The sequence below is a fragment of the Triticum urartu genome, chromosome 4A (assembly GCF_056163025.1).
Source record: "Triticum urartu cultivar PI428250 chromosome 4A, HENAU_Tu73, whole genome shotgun sequence".
Taxonomy (NCBI): Eukaryota; Viridiplantae; Streptophyta; class Magnoliopsida; order Poales; family Poaceae; genus Triticum; species Triticum urartu.
The window spans coordinates 141906064-141924006 of record NC_141876.1 but is presented as its reverse complement, the minus strand read 5'-3'; the positions used below and the strand labels follow the sequence as shown (position 1 = coordinate 141924006).

The 17943-nt window shown below is 43.5% G+C and overlaps 1 long non-coding RNA gene across 1 annotated transcript; it reads left to right on the top strand.

Annotated features, from left to right (window-relative positions):
- Positions 1 to 2434: 2434 nt before the first annotated feature.
- LOC125553725 (uncharacterized) lies at positions 2435 to 3909 on the top strand. Its single transcript, XR_007304165.2, has 2 exons — positions 2435 to 3148; positions 3255 to 3909. It is a non-coding gene; the product is annotated as an uncharacterized LOC125553725 (long non-coding RNA).
- Positions 3910 to 17943: the final 14034 nt, after the last annotated feature.

Below are 17943 nucleotides of genomic sequence, written 5' to 3'. Positions count from 1 at the left end.
ATCGATGTTCTAGTGACGCGATGTTACTGATCTTTCGGTTAAAGAAGATAAATCTTGTTTTAGTACCGACAACCCTCAGAATCATGATTCGAATACAAAACCGTTGAAAGATCCCCCATAACTCACATTCGCTAATCAGCACCAGATTATTATGGACCCTGGTACTAAAAGCATGAATGGCCTAATCGTAATTTAGTTTCTACAAGCAATCGAAGAAGCAATTTAGAAAATCCAGATTAACAATCTTAACAATGTGAATGTGTATTAAGCATGAAGTTAATTAAACTTGTGGTTTCAAAGATATGTCATTGCTGAACATCATGAGGAATAGTGTTGCTTTTACCATGGAAAAACTAACCTATCAAAACATAATTACATAGGTGTGTGCCTATGTGAGTGGTGGTGTTTAGGCGCGCACGGGGGGGGGGGGGGGGGGGGGGGCTGCGGTGCGCCCAGCCACTGTCACTTGTTGCGTGTTGGGCGCCCCCTTGGGATTTTGGTTTTTTTTTGCACATGTTCTTTTTTTTCAGTTATTGCTTGTTTTTCCTAGGTTTTGGCGGATTCTTTTTCTTTGTTTGGGAAGCAAGGCACAACTGTGTTTCCCCGAAAAAGGAGAAGCACAACTCATGCTTCGGGCTCTGGGAAAGACATAGTTGTGCTTCCATGAGAAGCGCATCCGAGCTTCCTTGAAAAAGGAGAAGCACCGTGCTTCCAAGTATCGTTGTTTGTCTTCCAGTTTTTGGTCTCTCTTTGGTTTTGGTTTTTTCGGTTTTCTTTTTTGGGCTTTTTTGCTTTTTTGGCTTCCTTTTTTGTTTCGGTTTTCCTTTGGTTCTTGGTTTTTTCTAGAAAAAACCATGGAAACATATCAAAAATGGGTATAGTTTTTAAGACCTTGACGCGAGAAATTCAAAGGTGAAAATCGTCCGTAATTTGGACGCACGATTCAAGAGATAAAACGTTTTGAAAAAATGAATCTACGAAAAAAAGGAAAACACTCACGTTGCGACAAGTGAAGTAAATGTGGAAGTGGAATTTGCAAGGATACACATTAATTAGTAATTTTGAAGTTGGGCACCTCATGATCTCTATGTGGTTAGACCAGAAATAAGTATAAATTCATGGGTATACGGGCCTGGCCCATCAATAATAAAAGGCACTTTCCGAAAAATAGGAGCCTCCTCCAAAAACTTGGCGGATCCTACAGAGACCTCCTATACGTGTGCGTAGGGGCGTTGCGTCCAATGCTGGCACTTTGCACAGGGCAGTATGGCTAGACCGCCGGCCTACTGGAGCGCAGACTGTGGCCCGGTTACATAGCATGTGATCACTGTAGCACCTCGATTACTGTAGCAGCAATTTTTTGAAACATGATCAACTTTTAAAACCAGTGAATACATTTAAAACCACAAACATTTTTCAGAAATTCCAGAACATTTTTTGAAAACACAAAAAATATATGAAAAAATTTCGGAACAAGATTTTTCCAAATTATGAAAAAAAAATTGCAAATGTTTTAAAAACTTTAATATCAAATTTATAAAAACAAACATCCTTTTTATTTGTTAACATTTTTCAAATGAAGAACAAGGTTTGAATTCCCAAATAAAATTTGAAAATGCAAAAAAATGAAATTGCTTTTTCTGAAAACATGGACTTTTTGAATATGTGAATTTTTTCCGAAATTCCAAACAAATTTGAAAACCAAACATTTTTCAAAAATTGAACTTTTTAAAATTGTGAACAATTTTTACTAAATAAATATTTTTTTTGAAACATTTTAAAATTATAAAAGTAGAAGAACGAAAAAGAATAAATCAAAACGGTAACAGAAAAGAAACACAGACAGGAAAAAACCTTCACATCGAACCTTCTCGAAGGTTCTCCAAACCAGTTGTCTCGCACTATGTAAGTGGGTCGGCACATCTCTTTCCGCTTGCATCGCTACATCTACGCGAATCGCCCTCAATTTGTCGCAGTGAGGTGAATAGGAAACTCTGATCCTATACGCCGCCCTCGGCCGGCAATTGGACCCGGCATTGCCAACTGGCCAACTAAGCTGGGCTGACCCAGTTTCGGCTTTTTCATTGTTTTCCCCTTCGTTGTGTTATTGCAGCTTTTTCTTCTGGTTTTTTCTTTCAGATTCTTCTTTTTTTATTTCATTTTATATTTTCTGTTTTTCAATACATGATAAAAAATTCTTCGATATACAATTAACATTTTTTTAACATACACTAAATGCTTTTTATGTACATCGAACCTTTTATTTTCATATACGATCAACATGTTTCAAAATAAACACAACCTTTTTTGTGTAGGATATTTTTTTATTATACACTAAACATATATATATATATAGTGACACTATTTTAATTCTAGAATTAGAATAACTATTTAGATCACGAGGTCCTATATAGGAGCAGCGGGTGTTCCTGAACTTACAGAAAGAAGGAAAAAAAAGAAATCCCACCCCGAACCCCACGTTCCCCACCTCTCCCTCCTCGCTCTCTCCCTGATCCCTGCCGCCGCCATCCCCGCCCCCGCATCGCCATCTACCTCAATCCACCCCGCAAGCCGGCGCCGCCGTGACCCTCGCACCTCCCCACGCGCCACCGCTGCTCCACTCCGCCTCACCAGCTACCTACCTCTCCCCCACCCGAGTCCTGCTTCCTACTGCCGCCACGCGGATCTAGCCGCCGTACAGGATCCCGCCGCCGCGTTTGTCGCTTGCTGGGCCCGAGGACGCGTCGGAAGCTGACCCGTCCGTGATCTCCGGCCAACGAGGCGCGGCGGCCACCCCTCCCCCTGTTTCCACGGCGCTCGACCCGGATGCCCGTCGCCGGCGCTCCTCCTCCCCGACCCCTTCTTCCCTGATCCACCCCGCCTCCACCTCCGGTGACGCGGTCCACCAGTCTCCTTCCCCGGTGCGAGCCACCAGCCTGACCCTCGTCGGCGTGATGCCCCTGCGCGCCGTCGTGGCACAGGCCCCCACCAGGGATCCAGCCGCGACGTACTACTCAAAAGCAAAGGACAACGACGAGATTCTCTCCTTCGGCGCCGGCGTGGTCGCTCTCGGCTACCTACTGCGTAAAGGACATTCATAGGCCACAAATGCAGCGGATGCTAGCACGTAGGAAGTGGTGCTGCCGCGGTGAGTTAATCCATCAGAGTGAGGACAACGACACTTCTTGCAGCAAAAAACTGCAGCATTCTTCAGTATATTTCCATAAATATTTGAGGCAATTTGTCTGTATCAGTTCAATAGAAAAAATTGGCAGCAGTTCCACCGATACATGCCTGGAAGGGAACTTCGTATGAGCACAAGTCACAGCACCACTACAGCGAGTCTCCGGCTTCTAAGGGAGTCGACGAGGTCACCTGGGCTCCTGCGAGAAGGATGACAGGGTCAGCAAGAACGCAGATATCGCCAAGATGGTCAGAATTGGTGCGGCTTGATTTGGCTCACTACAGCGGCTCCTCTCCTCTGTCGCTCTTGCCGGCCAAGCCAAGCTGGACATGGATGTGTGGGTGTGCATGCTCACTGTGAAGTACGTTCTAGGCGACCTCTTTCAGTTCGATGTGTGTGCTCACTGTGTGGGTCGCCATCTCTCTATCCTGCCAAGCTACACCAGCACTTGTTGTTTCCTCTCCCTGCTGCAATCAGTGTTGTGAGGGACGGACAAGATGGAGGCATGGAGCTGGCGACTGGATATGGGAAGGGAGCTGCTACTGCACTTGGTCTGCTTGACAGCTGCCGTTGTGCCTGTACTTGGACGGCTGCAGATAGTGCAACCGAACGTCCGTGTGTGTTTTTGGCATCCCATTTTTACAATTGATGCTAATGAACATTCGTCCACGTTCTTTTGTAGTGTTGCTATCTACTAGAAAAAATCATTGATTTTCAATTGGTCATTTCTTGTACTAGAACATCAGGTGCTTGTGCTAATGTCCGTGAGACCAAAATATATGAAACCATATGCAGAGTAGTACTAAATGATGATAACAAGATAAATTAAAATAAATATTATTCATTGGATTCTGATTTAAGTGGACTTGTTCTCACAAGTGTTATTTCAAGTAGATCGGTATCTAAAAAGTTCACGCAAAACGCGATCCTGGAATGATTGAAATCACGGGAAAGTCGTGGAATAAAAATTACACTCTTCCATATTTGTTCTACATCTTTTGCTACTTGACAAAAAAAGTTGATGAAGTTCATGTTGTACAGTTTCTTGTTATGTATTATTTCCTAAAGTTTAACAATATGTATGGATGCAAAAAACTAGTATATGTTGGTTTCAATTCAAAATCTACAAAACAAAGAAGCCCAAGTAAATTCAAATACTAGAACAAAAAGAAGTCCAACAAAGAAGAAAAACAACACAAAACATACACGCTGGAAAAAATAAGAAGAAAACAAAGCTCGCCCAGATAAATGTTAACTCCGGAAGTTTAAGAAAAGAAAGAAGTTCAATATAAAAAAAATAACAAAGTTCTATTCGAAATAACGAACAAGTTCGATGTTTCTAAAAAACCTCCAATTTTCACATTTCTAAGAAAATACACAATGAAGTTCAAATAAAAAAAGGTATAGTAGTTCAATGCCTATAAAAAAAACTCAGATATTTTCACGTAACCGAGAGAAGTTCAGGTTGATAACTGCCAGAAGTTCATGTACTACACGGTGTGCATTTGTATGAAAAAAAAGAATGAAAAAGCAAAGGCTAAAATTTCGTTGCTATAAGTTCAAGTGCTTAGCCCGAGAAATTTCAAAAATTCTTGTGAGAGAGGTTGAACAAAAATACGTGACAGAAGTTCAAGGTGAAAACAGCGGGAAATTCAAGCAAAAGCTAAAATTTCATTGCTGGAAGTTCAAGTGCTCGGCCCAAGAAAGTTCAAAAATTCTTATGAGAGAGGTTGAACAAAAATACGTGACAGAAGTTCAAGGTGAAAACAGCGGGAAGTTCAACTACTACACGAAATGCATTTCAGATAAGAATATAAGCATAGAAAACTAAAAGCTTCAAAGGTTTGTTGCAAGAAGTTCACGTGCTCCTCCCGGTGAAGTTCGAGATCTCTAGTGCGAGACGTCCAACCTTCAATTACATGTTAAAAACAAGTAAAAACAATGTTGTTTTTGCCATTTTTAATACTGCTCTCAAACGGTAACGAATTTGTGACGGTTGTCTTGATGAAAAATATAGTTGCTCGAAGTTCAAGTGACCTGCCCGGGAAAGTTCAAAAAAGGATTTTCACCATTACTAACAAATAAACCTAAGAAGTTCAAATTTTAAAAATGGTGAAGTTCGATGTCTATAAGAAATGCATATTTCTCATAATTTTTCCCATTACTAACGAAAAAACCAAGAAATTCAATTCGAAAATATCCAAGAAGTTGTACAATGTTTATTACAAAATTAGCATTTTTCCCGTTGCAAATGAATGACACCAAGAAGTCCAAATTGAAAAAACCAAGAAGTTCAATTTTAAAAAATACAATAGTTCAATGTATATGAAAAAAATAGATTTTCCTCGATAATAAATAATAAACCAAGAAGTTCAATTTCAGAAAATGGAGCAGTTCAATATTTATCACAAAAACTTAAAATTTTCCCATTGCTAACAAATAAACTAAGAAGTTCAGTTTGAAATAACGAAGAATTTGTATAATGTTTATTACAAAACTAAGATTTTTTCCATATAAAAATAGAATGCAATTCTTTACTCAAGATATAAAAAGGTGAAGTTCAAATTGAAATAACAGAGAAGTTCGGAGTTTATTAAAACCTAGGATTTCCCTGTTGAAAAAATAAAAAACACAGTGCCATTTTTTGCACTTTTAAAAACAACTCATAAATGAAAAGAATGGTTGCTAGAAGTTCAATTGCTCGGCGAGGAAAAGTTCAAAAATTTCTTGTGAGAGAGGTTCACCGTGTATTTAGATGTCCAAAATAAATAAAAAATATGTTGTTTCTTGTGTTTTAAAACAATTCTCTCAAACTAGAGAGAAGTTCAAAAGTGATAACAACCGAAAGTTCACATACTACATGGTGTGTATTTCATATAAGAAAAATACAAATAAAGTGAAACAGAGTGAAGTTCAAACAGACATGCCCCAGAAGTTCAACTACTTCATGCAGTGCGCAAAACAGCATGTCAAAAAATAGCACGTCAAAAACAGAGTGAAGTTCAAACAGACATGCCCGAGAAGTTCAACTACTTCACGCAGTGCATTTCCATTCGCGATGAAGGCAGAAATGATGATCTTGTCATTTTCTAATTTACTTCAAAACGACAGGAATATCATTTGTGTAAGTTCAAGTCCCCGGTCGAAGAAAGTTAAAAAAATTATTGTGAGAAGGGTTTGTACAAAAGGAAAATCATTTGTGTAACACTAACGAATGGATGAGGTAAATTACAAATGAAAATACGTCACAGAAGCTCAACATGAAAATAGCAGGAAGTTCAACTACTACACTGAATGAATTTCACATGAAATTCTTTGAAAACCGTCGCGAGTATGAAAAAATGATCAACACGGGAAAGTTGTGTGCTTACAGCAGCTTTCCATCGGTATATCACTTGCTCAATTTCGATGAGTGGATGGAGAGCTACAAGTAGTGGATGGAGATCTATGAGCAAAAAAAGCACGTGAAAAACAGAGTGAAGTTTAGGTACACGCGACGAGAACTTCAGGTTCTTCACGTGGTGCATTTTTGAAGAATCTGTTTCACGATAAAGGTAGAACAAATGATCTCGCCGTTTTCGAAATTACATGAAAACGGCTAGGAATCAGAGAAAACGATCAACATGAAAAAGTTTCGCATTTTCCGTAGCTTTTCAGCGGTATATTATTTGCCTCATTCCGATAAAGTTTGTAGAAATTACAGGGAAAATACATTTTTATCTATTTTCAAAATTGACTTAAAACCGTATGGAATTGGGAGAAACAATACATACAAAAAAAATCGCATTTGTTCAAGCTTTCCAACGCCATATCATTTGCTGCATTCGGACGCACGGTTAAAAAATGAGCTCAAAATACGAACTCGGTAGGACTTGTACCTTTTTCTAAATTACTTTTAAACCGTTCAAAATTAGAAAAAACTTTCAAAATGTAAAAGTAGTGCATTTTCATAAGCTTTCCAACGCCATATTATATGCCTCAATTGGATTAGCCGTTTAGAAATGACATCGAAAATACGAACTCAGCTGTTCGGTTTGCAAAATTTTACGTTTTTTTAAATTACTCTTTAACCATAGGGAATTAGAGAAACTTTCAACATGTGGAAGGAGCGGTTTTGCAGCAGCTTTCCAACGCCATATTATATGCCTCATTCCGATAAACAGTTTAGAAATGCTCGAAAACATGATTCACGTTTTTTGTGTGAAGAAAAAACGGTTTTCAAAACTGCTCTTAAACTGCTTACATTTTGCCAAAAATTTAAGTTGGGTCATGACACTGGTGTCCATAGCTTTCCAACGGTATATCGCAAGCCCCATTTGGGCAATGTTGGCGGAAGTTCAACCTAGTTCACACGGAAGTTCAACGTACTACTAGCGGGGCAGATCAGGTTGTGATCAGAATACAATTCTCATCCCGTGATCAGAATAGTGTTTATATATATATATAATCTAAATAATGATGAACTTTTTTTATCATACGGTGAACCTTTTTCATACGAACTGAACTATTTTGTGTATCATGAATCAAATACAATAAGCGTCGCTACAATGGCGCCTACCTGTGCGTTCCACCTGTCCTGATTTACTGTGTCGACTTTTTAGCTTGCGTGAGACAAAAAAGCCCAGGCCCCGTTCCCCGTTCGTTGCCCCCGTCCCCGATTCCTCTCCATCTTCCTCGTCTGTCGCCGCCGCCACTCACCGGAGCCCTCCTCCACAGCCGTCGCACTCTCCAAGAGCAAAGTGCAGGGTGCTCGCTCGCGCATGCTGCGTTAATCGATTTTACTATGCCGAAATAAAAAAGTACTCCCTACTCATTCGCCCTCTCCCTTGTTTTCTCCTCTCGGCAGCTAGAGTTAGCGCGGCCGCCGCCCCATCCCTACTCGCCGCTGCCTCTACTCCATCGGCCCATCCCATCACCCCCGACGCCGGCCACTAGAGAAGGTGCCCCCTGAGACCCTCTTCTTCCCTAAGCCTTCTGTCTTCGTGTTCCAACGGGCCACCATGGTGGTTGCAGAGGACGGGAGCAAGGGGATGGCATCGAGGAGCTCCGCCCACTTCTTCGTGTGCGGCTGCCGGTGCAGCTCCGCTTCCATCCCCACGCTTGCAGCCGTGGTGGTCCACGATGCCATCACCGTCTTCCTTGGCAGGAGCAATGTGCCCGACGCTGCTCTGTTGTTGCCGTCAAGCGCTGCTTCGCCTTCGTCATCCCAACTCAGCCATCGATGGAGGCCTGCACTTCCGTAGCCATCTTGTTCCTGGAAGGTCCATAAGACTGGTTAGGTCATGTACTTGAGGGTTCCTTTATTCCAAGTCAGTTGCAAGTAGGTCGTGGATACATAGCATGGCACATTGCATGTATTGCTTGGAGATAGGCAAATAAATAAATGCCAATGAGATGTTCTTTGTGTTGGATTCGTTGGATTTTTTTTCCAGGGAGGTTGTTGCCGGAGGAAACTGCAGCAAATGTTGAGGCTTCGTAATTGGAACTACTTGATAAAGGTTGAAATCTGGTTTGCTAGCAAAAAATATTTCTACACTAACTGATGCAACTGCTAGCAGATAGCAATGCGGGCCGCAGAGACGACTGCCTTCGTCCTGCTCTTGTCTCGTTGCGACCGCCTGTCGGAGGAGAGAGGCATCAACAGGAGAAGCACGGTGGACGTACACATGCTCCTCTTCTTTCTGAAAGTTTCTGGCCTCTACTTCTAGATCTTCTCATCTTTGTCTCTTTGTTTGTGCAGATTTTGTTTCTCTATGCCTACAAGGTGTTCTCCGTCCACTTCCACGGCCCCAATGTCAGTACACCCCCATCTCATCTCCTGCTTAATTATTTTTCTTATTTTCATTAATTCGGTACAGATTCATTCATTAGCTGATGAGATTGTTTTGGTACATAGCCTTCATAGCGTTCAATGAACTCCTTTATCTAAAAATAAAACAGTGACAACGTTTCAACATAGTTGCATATCAATGTGAGATTTTATGATCAAGTCCGAACTGTGATCAATGTATTTATTTTGATTTCTATAGAATGTCCATGGTTTGGGACAAACATACACCTGCCTCATGAATGCCTTCGTCACTTGTTTATGATATTCAGGGTTGTGAAAAATCTGGTCTGCCCAAGCTCGAAACTGTAACAATAGGTCATTATTGGGGTTAAAAATGGGAACATATTGATGAAGCAACAATATGTTAATTAACATGTTAACTTTAAGAAATGAATGTTAGGTTTGAATCTCATCACGATTTCAGATAATCCGCCTTACATGGACCTAATGTCAGCAGTAGCACGATGGAATTTGATATATTTATTGCTAAATAAATTCTTCTCGCAACAGGTCTGCTTTAGAAACAAGTTCAGAAGTACTCCCTCCATCAAGTATATGCTATTTCTAGAATTTAATATGCTTGTTCAATATATACATTTGGAATCTAGAAGCCTTGAACTGATTTAGTTTTGTTGATTAAGTATTATATTTTGTTAAACTTTCAAGCTTGCAAAGTGACATGCTTGTAATCTTGCAGGTAGCGCACTAAGCAGTTCTTGAGGTTTAGGGTGACTGCACTAAGTCTGCTGGAATTGTCCACACCTCCTGAATTTTTGGAAAGCGTTGGTTGTCCGTATAACACTAGGTGAAGTCACTTCTAATGCACCCTAAAATTTTTCACTGTCTTAGTTTTTAATATTTTACTTATATATTTTCCTTCTTTCAAAGAATCAACAGATTGCCAATCGATATTCACTTTTGGTCAGGTCCACCCTGCCAATATCTATTGTATTATTGAACTTTGTAGCAGATTGTTCTCATGTTTGTATACACTATGATGCAATTCTTTCATGACCACTGCATTGATGTTGGTGAGGAATTGGGTAGGTGAATATCTTTGTATACAACTTTCTACCTAAGGCCCATGCATTTGATTTATGTAACATAACAATGGCCTATCTGTATTAAATTGATCTTACAACATCTTAGGTATTTCTTTAGTGTATAAAATGGCACCTATGCACTTTCCCATATGCATGTTTACTACACTATAGTTGTTGTATCAAGAACACGTATTTGTAGGTGTTATACCATTATGTCAAAAGATCTAAGTTGTATATATCATTTGTTATGCAGGATTCCAGATTCGGTGTCACTATTCATGGTTTTACTGTTGGGGAACATAGTAATTTCAAAAAAAAAATCCTACGCACACGCAAGATCATGGTGATGCATAGCAACGAGAGGGGAGAGTGTGTCCACGTACCCTCGTAGACCGAAAGCGGAAGCGTTAGCACAACGCGGTTGATGTAGTTGTACGTCTTCACGATCCGACCGATCAAGTACCAAACGCACGGCACCTCCGAGTTCTGCACACGTTCAACTCGATGACGTCCCTCGAACTCCGATCCAGCCGAGTGTTGAGGGAGAGTTTCGTCAGCATGACGGCATGGTGATGATGATGATGTTCTACCGACGCAAGGCTTCGCCTAAGCACCGCTACGATATTATCGAGGTGGACTATGGTGGAGGGGGGCACCGCACATGACTAAGAGATCCAAGAGATCAATTGTTGTGTCTATGCGGTGCCCCCCTCCTCCGTATATAAAGGGGGGAGGAGGAGAGGGCCGACCAAGGGGGTGGCGCGCCCTAGGAGGGGGAAACCTACTCCAAGTAGGTTTGCCCCTCCCTTTCCTAATCCAAGAAGGAGGGGGGAAGGAAGGAGTGGGAGAGGGGAAAGGCAAGGGGGGCGCCCCCCCTTTCCTTGTCCTATTCGGACTCAAGGGGAGGGGGCGCGCCTCTTGCCCTGGCCGGCCCCTCTCTCTCTCCACTAAGGCCCAACAAGGCCCATTAGTTCCGGGGGGGGGGGGGTCCAGTAACCCCCGGTACTCCGATAATTGTCCGAAACCTTCCGGAACCTTTCCGGTGTCCAAACATAGTCGTCCAATATGTCGATCTTTACGTCTCGACCATTTCAAGACTCCTCGTTTTGTCCGTGATCACATCCGGGACTCCGAACTACCTTCGGTACATCAAAACATATAAACTCATAATATAACCGTCATCTAACTTTAAGCGTGCGGACCCTACGGGTTCGAGAACTATGTAGACATGACCGAGACACATCTCCGGTCAATAACCAATAGCGGAACTTGGATGCTCATATTGGCTCCTACATATTCTATGAAGATCTTTATCAGTCAAACCACATAACAACATACGTTGTTCCCTTTGTCATCGGTATGTTACTTGCCCGAGATTTGATCGTTGGTATCTCAATACCTAGTTCAATCTCGTCACCGACAAGTCTCTTTACTCGTTCCATAATATATCATCCCGCAACTAACTCATTAGTTGCATTGCTTGCAAGGCTTATAGTGATGTGCATTACCGAGTGGGCCCAGAGATACCTCTTCGACAATCGGAGTGACAAATCCTAATCTCGAAATACGCCAACCCAACAAGTACCTTTGGAGACACCTGCAGAGCACCTTTATAATCACCCAGTTACGTTGTGACGTTTGGTAGCACACAAAGTGTTCCTCCGGTAAATGGGAGTTGCATAATCTCATAGTCATAGGAACATGTATAAGTCATGAAGAAAGCAATAGCAACAAACTAAACGATCAAGTGCTAAGCTAACGGAATGGGTCAAGTCAATCACATCATTCTCCTAATGATGTGATCCCATTAATCAAATGACAACTCTTTGTCTATGGCTAGGAAACATAACCATCTTTGATTAACGAGCTAGTCAAGTAGAGGCATACTAGTGACACTCTGTTTGTCTATGTATTCACACATGTATCATGTTTCCGGTTAATACAATTATAGCATGAATAATAAACATTTATCATGATATAAGGAAATAAATAATAACTTTATTATTGCCTCTAGGGCATATTTCCTTCATTTACTCCTTCTGGTGTCCTCTAACTGGCATCCATTGAGCTGCTCCGACATCGACAACAGGTTGGTGTTCTCTCTCTCTTTCTATCCGCAGCTATGCGATACTTCTACCTGTTCCAGGATTTGGAAGTTAATTGCTCATATGTGCCGAACTGAAAAGCTCAGCTAAAGGAAGACACCTTTTTATGTGCACGTTCTTTTATTCCTAAAAGGATCTGTAAAGAAGAAAGAAAAATTACCCCACGAGTAATTGATCAAATTTCATGTTTATAGATTCACATATAACATGTAGGACGTAATGTGATATGTCCATTTTGCATCATATTTTCTTGCTGTTTTTATAATGTTTTTATCCATAATAATGCCTTTTCTCTCATAATTTGCAAGGAGGAACACACCAAGAGGGAGAATTCCGGCAACTGGAAATCTGGACCTAGAAAAGCTACGTCAGGCCACCTATTCTGCACAACTCCAAATGAGCTGAAACTTTAAGAAGATTTTTTATGGATTATTTGAGAAATACTGGAGCCAATAAACACCAGAGGGGAGCCACCAGGTGGGCACAACCCACCTGGGCGCGCCAGGCCCCCCAGGCGCGCCCTGGTGGGTTGTGGCCTCCTTGGCCCACCTCCGGTGCCCATCTTCTGGTATATAGGTGGTTTTGACCTAGAAAAAATAGGAGGAGGACTTTCGGGATGAAGCGCTGCCGCCTCGAGGCGGAACTTGGGCAGGAGCACTTTTGCCCTCCGGAGGAGCAATTCTGCCGGGGGAACTTCCCTCCCAGAGGGGGAAATCATCGTCATCATCATCACCAACAACTCTCCCATCTTGGGGAGGTCAATCTTCATCAACATCTTCAACAACACCATCTCTCAAACCCTAGTTCATCTCTTGTGTTCAATCTTGTTACCGGAACTATAGATTGGTACTTGTGGGTGACTAGTAGTGTTGATTACATCTTTGTAGTTGATTACTATATGGTTTATTTGGTGGAAGATTATATGTTCAGATCCATTATGCTATCTAATACACCTTTGATCATGAACATGTTTATCATTTGTGAGTAGTCACTTTTGTTCTTGAGGTCACAAGAGAAATCACGTTTCAAGTAATCATGTGGACTTGATATGTGTTCGATATTTTGATAGTATGTATGTTGTTATTCTCTTAGTGGTGTCATGTGAACGTCGACTACATGACACTTCACCATATTTGGGCCTAAGGGAATGCATTGTGGAGTAGCAATTAGATGGTGGGTTGCGAGAGTGACAGAAGCTTAAACCCTAGTTTATGCGCTATTTCGTAAGGGACCGATTGGATCCAAAAGTTTAATGCTATGGTTAGAATTTATTCTTAATACTTTTCTCGTAGTTGTGGATGCTTGTGGGAGGGTTGATCATAAGTAGGAGGTTTTTTCAAGTAAGAACAACACCTAAGCACCGGTCCACCCACATATCAAATTATCAAAGTAGTGAACACAAATCAAACCAACATGATGAAAGTGACAAGATGAAATTCCCGTGTACCCTCATGAACGCTTTGCTTGTCATAAGAGACCGTTTGGCCTGTCCTTTGCCTCAAAAGGATTGGGCTACCTTGCTGCACTTTTGTTACTATTATTGTTACTTGCTCGTTACAAATTATCTAGCTATCAAACTACTCACTACTTACAATTTCAGCACTTGCAGACAATACCTTACCGGAAACTACTTGCGTGACGCCCCGAGACCGTTGCGCCAGGTGTCTTCCAGTTATTCACTATTGTTGCCTTGCCATTTGCTTGCGTGTTGCATCTTGTCATGTCATCATGTGCATTGCATCATCAGGTTTTCTAAACTTGCATCCATCCTGCTCTCATCGTTCTTTCCGTTGTCCGTTCTGAGCCCAGACACACTTGCACGCGCCCGCGGCACCTCCGAAATATTATTTTATTAGTGGCCGGAAAATGTTCTCGGAATGGGTTGAAAGTTGGCATGCGGTGTTTTTATGTTTTAGGTAGGCCGCCTGCCAAGTTTCATCGCGTTCGGAGTCCGTTTGACGCCCCAACGGATAACTATAGCGACAATATAGTCGGTCAAATCGTCAGACGTTTTCGGTCTCCGAAAACTGTTGTCGGGCTTTCCCTATCTTTCCTCCCTAGACCGTCTATGTAGTCCACTACCTACTGCCAGGACCAACCTAACCTCTCTCGTCAGCCCGCGGCTCTCCTCGCGCGCGTGTCCGAAAACTCCCCCGAACCCAACCCGGACAGCCGTCACCGTTGGGTCCGGATCATCCCCAAACATCTATAAAGTATCATCGTTTTCTCATTGGAATCTCCTAACCTAGTTTCTCGGACCGTCCGATTACAATCGAAGGGACCTAACCGCCCTAGAATGATCTGTTTTGCTATATATAGACCTCCTTGTCCATTTATAGACCAAACCGTAAATTCTAGGATGTTTGTTCCCCTAGCCGCCGCCACCTACAGCCTTCCCCCTCCTCGGATCTGCCGCCGCCACCGCTCACCAAATCTTCCCCTGGGATCCCCTCCCGATCCAGCCCGCCAACCAGCAACTCCCACCTCTCCCTCTCAGATCGACCCCGCGCTCGATCCCGAATGGATCAAGGCGTTGCCTTCGCTCGCACATCTCCTCTGGATTCATCCCGAGACCAACCAGGCCCCGAGCGACCTCACTCCCCTGCCGTCGCCGGTAACCGCGTCACCGGGATCCAACAAGGCCTCAAGCTCCTCGCGCCGAGCAACCCACCTGGCCGCCTCCCTCCTCCCGTGCTTCAAACTAGGGCGGGTTGGAACCAGTGCCCGAGCCCTCCTGTACCTCTCCTCGAGCTCGGTCGCCTCAACGCCGTCCTCCCCTTCGTCTTCCCCTTCCGTTCCCTCCTTCCTCCTTCCATGCCGTAACTCCCTCCAACTCCCTCTGTTTTTCTCTCACAGGGAGAACAAGACGCGCCGGCCTCCATGGATTTTGCACCGGAGCTCCATCTGCGTCGGATCCCCCTCTTTGACCTTCGCTGACTTCGTTCCGCGCCTCCCTGTGCTCGTCGGGGTCGCAAGTACCACGCCTCCACTGCTCTGCTTCGTGTCAGGCGGAGGTCCACACTCGCAACCTTCCAGCCTCGCCTCAACACAGGTTCCGCGTCCCCTTCTAGACCTCCCCGGCTTCGTATGGTCTAGCGCAGCCGCCCCGTGTCGTCCGGCTCGTCCCGCCTCCCGCAGGTCCCCCCGTCGCCTGCCGGAGTCCCAGCGTCGCCGGGAGCTTGCGCCAAGTCCGCCGTCGTCCTCTGCTCGAGAACAAGTTTGTGTCGTCGACTGCTTCGCCTCGGATTTAGACGCCCATCGCCGGAGGCCGCCGTTCCGCACCTGGAGCCGCGCCCCTCCGTCCCCCGCGCCTCCTTCTCTTCCTCGCCGCCACACTCCTTTTTCATGCCGTGCCGCTTCTCTGTTTCATTCGAGCAGGACGACGAGCGCACGCAGCCGCCGCGCGTTGACCCGCACCTGGGTCGCGTCCAGCATGCCAAGGCCCAGCACGCCCCTCCTGCAGCCTCCCTTCCAATCGGGCCAAGGCCCATGGTGAGGCAAACCCCCCCACCCCCAGCGCCTCCTTTTTTTCCTTCCTTTGGCACAGCTAGATTCGTCCCGCCTCATGTTTTTTTCCAGTTCTGCGATTTAGTTATTATTCCAGAGACAACAGTTTTGCAGAAAAACCCTTCTAGTTCATGCATTTAATTACTCCACAATCGTGCTTCGGAATTAAACAAACTTAATATGTAAAGTGCTTAGAATTTTGTGCAGTTTAATAATTTCCAACTTTCATGACTAATTAAAATGTTCAAAACTGTTGTTTGCATTAATTTGCTTAATGCCATGTTAAAATGGTTTATTTCATAACTAAATAACTGTAGCTCCAAACTTAACAAAGTTTATATGTAAATGGGGTAGAAAAATGCATAGGTTAACATGGTGGCAGTACTTTGCATGTTTAACAACTCTAAAATTGTGTATAGGGCAGAGCAGTACCAAATCCATAATTTGCACATGAGGATTTACCGGAATTGTTGTTTGTTGTTCCGGCCTCATTTAAACTTTTGATATGCTTCACCTCTTGCCATGTTTAATAACATTTAATATTGTTGGGTACATAAATGAGAATGCACTAAATGTTTGAATGTGGTGTTTCTTCAATATGCAACTCGTTGCATATTGAGCTCCACTTAATTTGTAGTATTGTTTGTGCACTTTGCCATGCCATGTTTCATTAAACTGGACATGCATCATACTTGTTTGTGCATCATGCCATGGTTATGCTTGTGTGTTTACTATGTTGCTTGCTTCTTTCCGGCTTGCTTCTCTCGTTAGCTCCGGTTTCGTTCCGGAGTTGTGAGGATCCGTTCGTCTACGTCTGTTTGTCTTCTTCATGGACTCGTTCTTATTCCTTGCGGGATTTCAGGCAAGATGATCATACCCTCGAAATCACTTCTATCTTTGCCAGCTAGTTGTTCATTCTATCGCTATGTAGCGCTACCTACCACTTGTTATATCATGCCTCCCATATTGCCATGTCAAACCTCTAACCCACCTTTCCTAGCAAACCGTTGTTTGGCCAACTTATTGCTTTGCTCAGCCCCTCTTATAGCGTTGTTAGTTGCAGGTGAAGCTGAAGTTTGTTCCATGTTGGAACATGGTTATGTTGGGATATCACAATATCTCTTGATTAATTAATGCATCTATATACTTGGTAAAGGGTGGAAGGCTCGGCCTTATGCCTGGTGTTTTGTTCCACTCTTGCCGCCCTAGCTTCCGTCATACCGGTGTTATGTTCCTTGATTTTGCGTTCCTTACGCAGTTGGGTGTTATGGGAACCCCTTGACAGTTCGCTTTGAATAAAACTCCTCCAGCAAGGCCCAACCTTGGTTTTACATTTGCCTAACAACCTATTACCCTTCCCTTGGGTCGGCCAACCCGAGGGTCATCTTTATTTTAACCCCCCGGGTCAGTGCTTCTCTAAGTGTTGGTCCGAACCGAGTAGACTGCGGGGCCACCTCGGGGAAACTTGAGGTTTGGTTTTACTCGTAGGATGTCTCATTCGGTGTTGCCCTGAGAACGAGATATGTGCAGCTCCTATCGGTATTGTCAGCACATCGGGCGACTTTGCTGGTCTTGTTTTGCCATTGTGGAAATGTCTTGTAACCGGGATTCCGAGACTGATCGGGTCTTCCCGGAGAAGGAATATCCTTCGTTGATCGTGAGAGCTTGTGATGGGCTAAGTTGGGACACCCCTGCAGGGTTTGAACTTTCGAAAGCCGTGCCCGCGGTTATGTGGCAGATGGGAATTTATTAATATCTGGTTGTAGAGAACTTGACATTTAACTTAATTAAAATGAATCAACCGCGTGTGTAGCCGTGATGGTCTCTTTTCGGCGGAGTCCGAGAAGAGAACACGGTCTTGTGTTATGCCTGAACATAAGTAGTTTCAGTATCACTTCTTTATCACTTCTAGTTTCTCGGTCGTGCGTTGCTTCTCTTCTTGGCCTGATTTGCATATGTTAGCCACCATATATGCTTAGTGCTTGCCGCAGCTCCACCTCACTAACCTTTCCTACCCATAAGCTTAAATAGTCTTGATCTCGCAGGTGTGAGATTGCTGAGTCCTCGTGACTCAGGGATACTTCGAAACAGTTGCAGGTGCCAAGGATACTAGTGCAAGTGATGCTACCGAACTCAAGTGGGAGTTCGACGAGGATTCGGGCCATTACTATGTTTCTTTTCCGGATGATCAGTAGTTGAGCCTAGTTGGGACGATTGGGGATCTAGCATTTGGGGTTGTCTTCTTTTTATTTTGGTTCCGCAGTCGGACCTTGA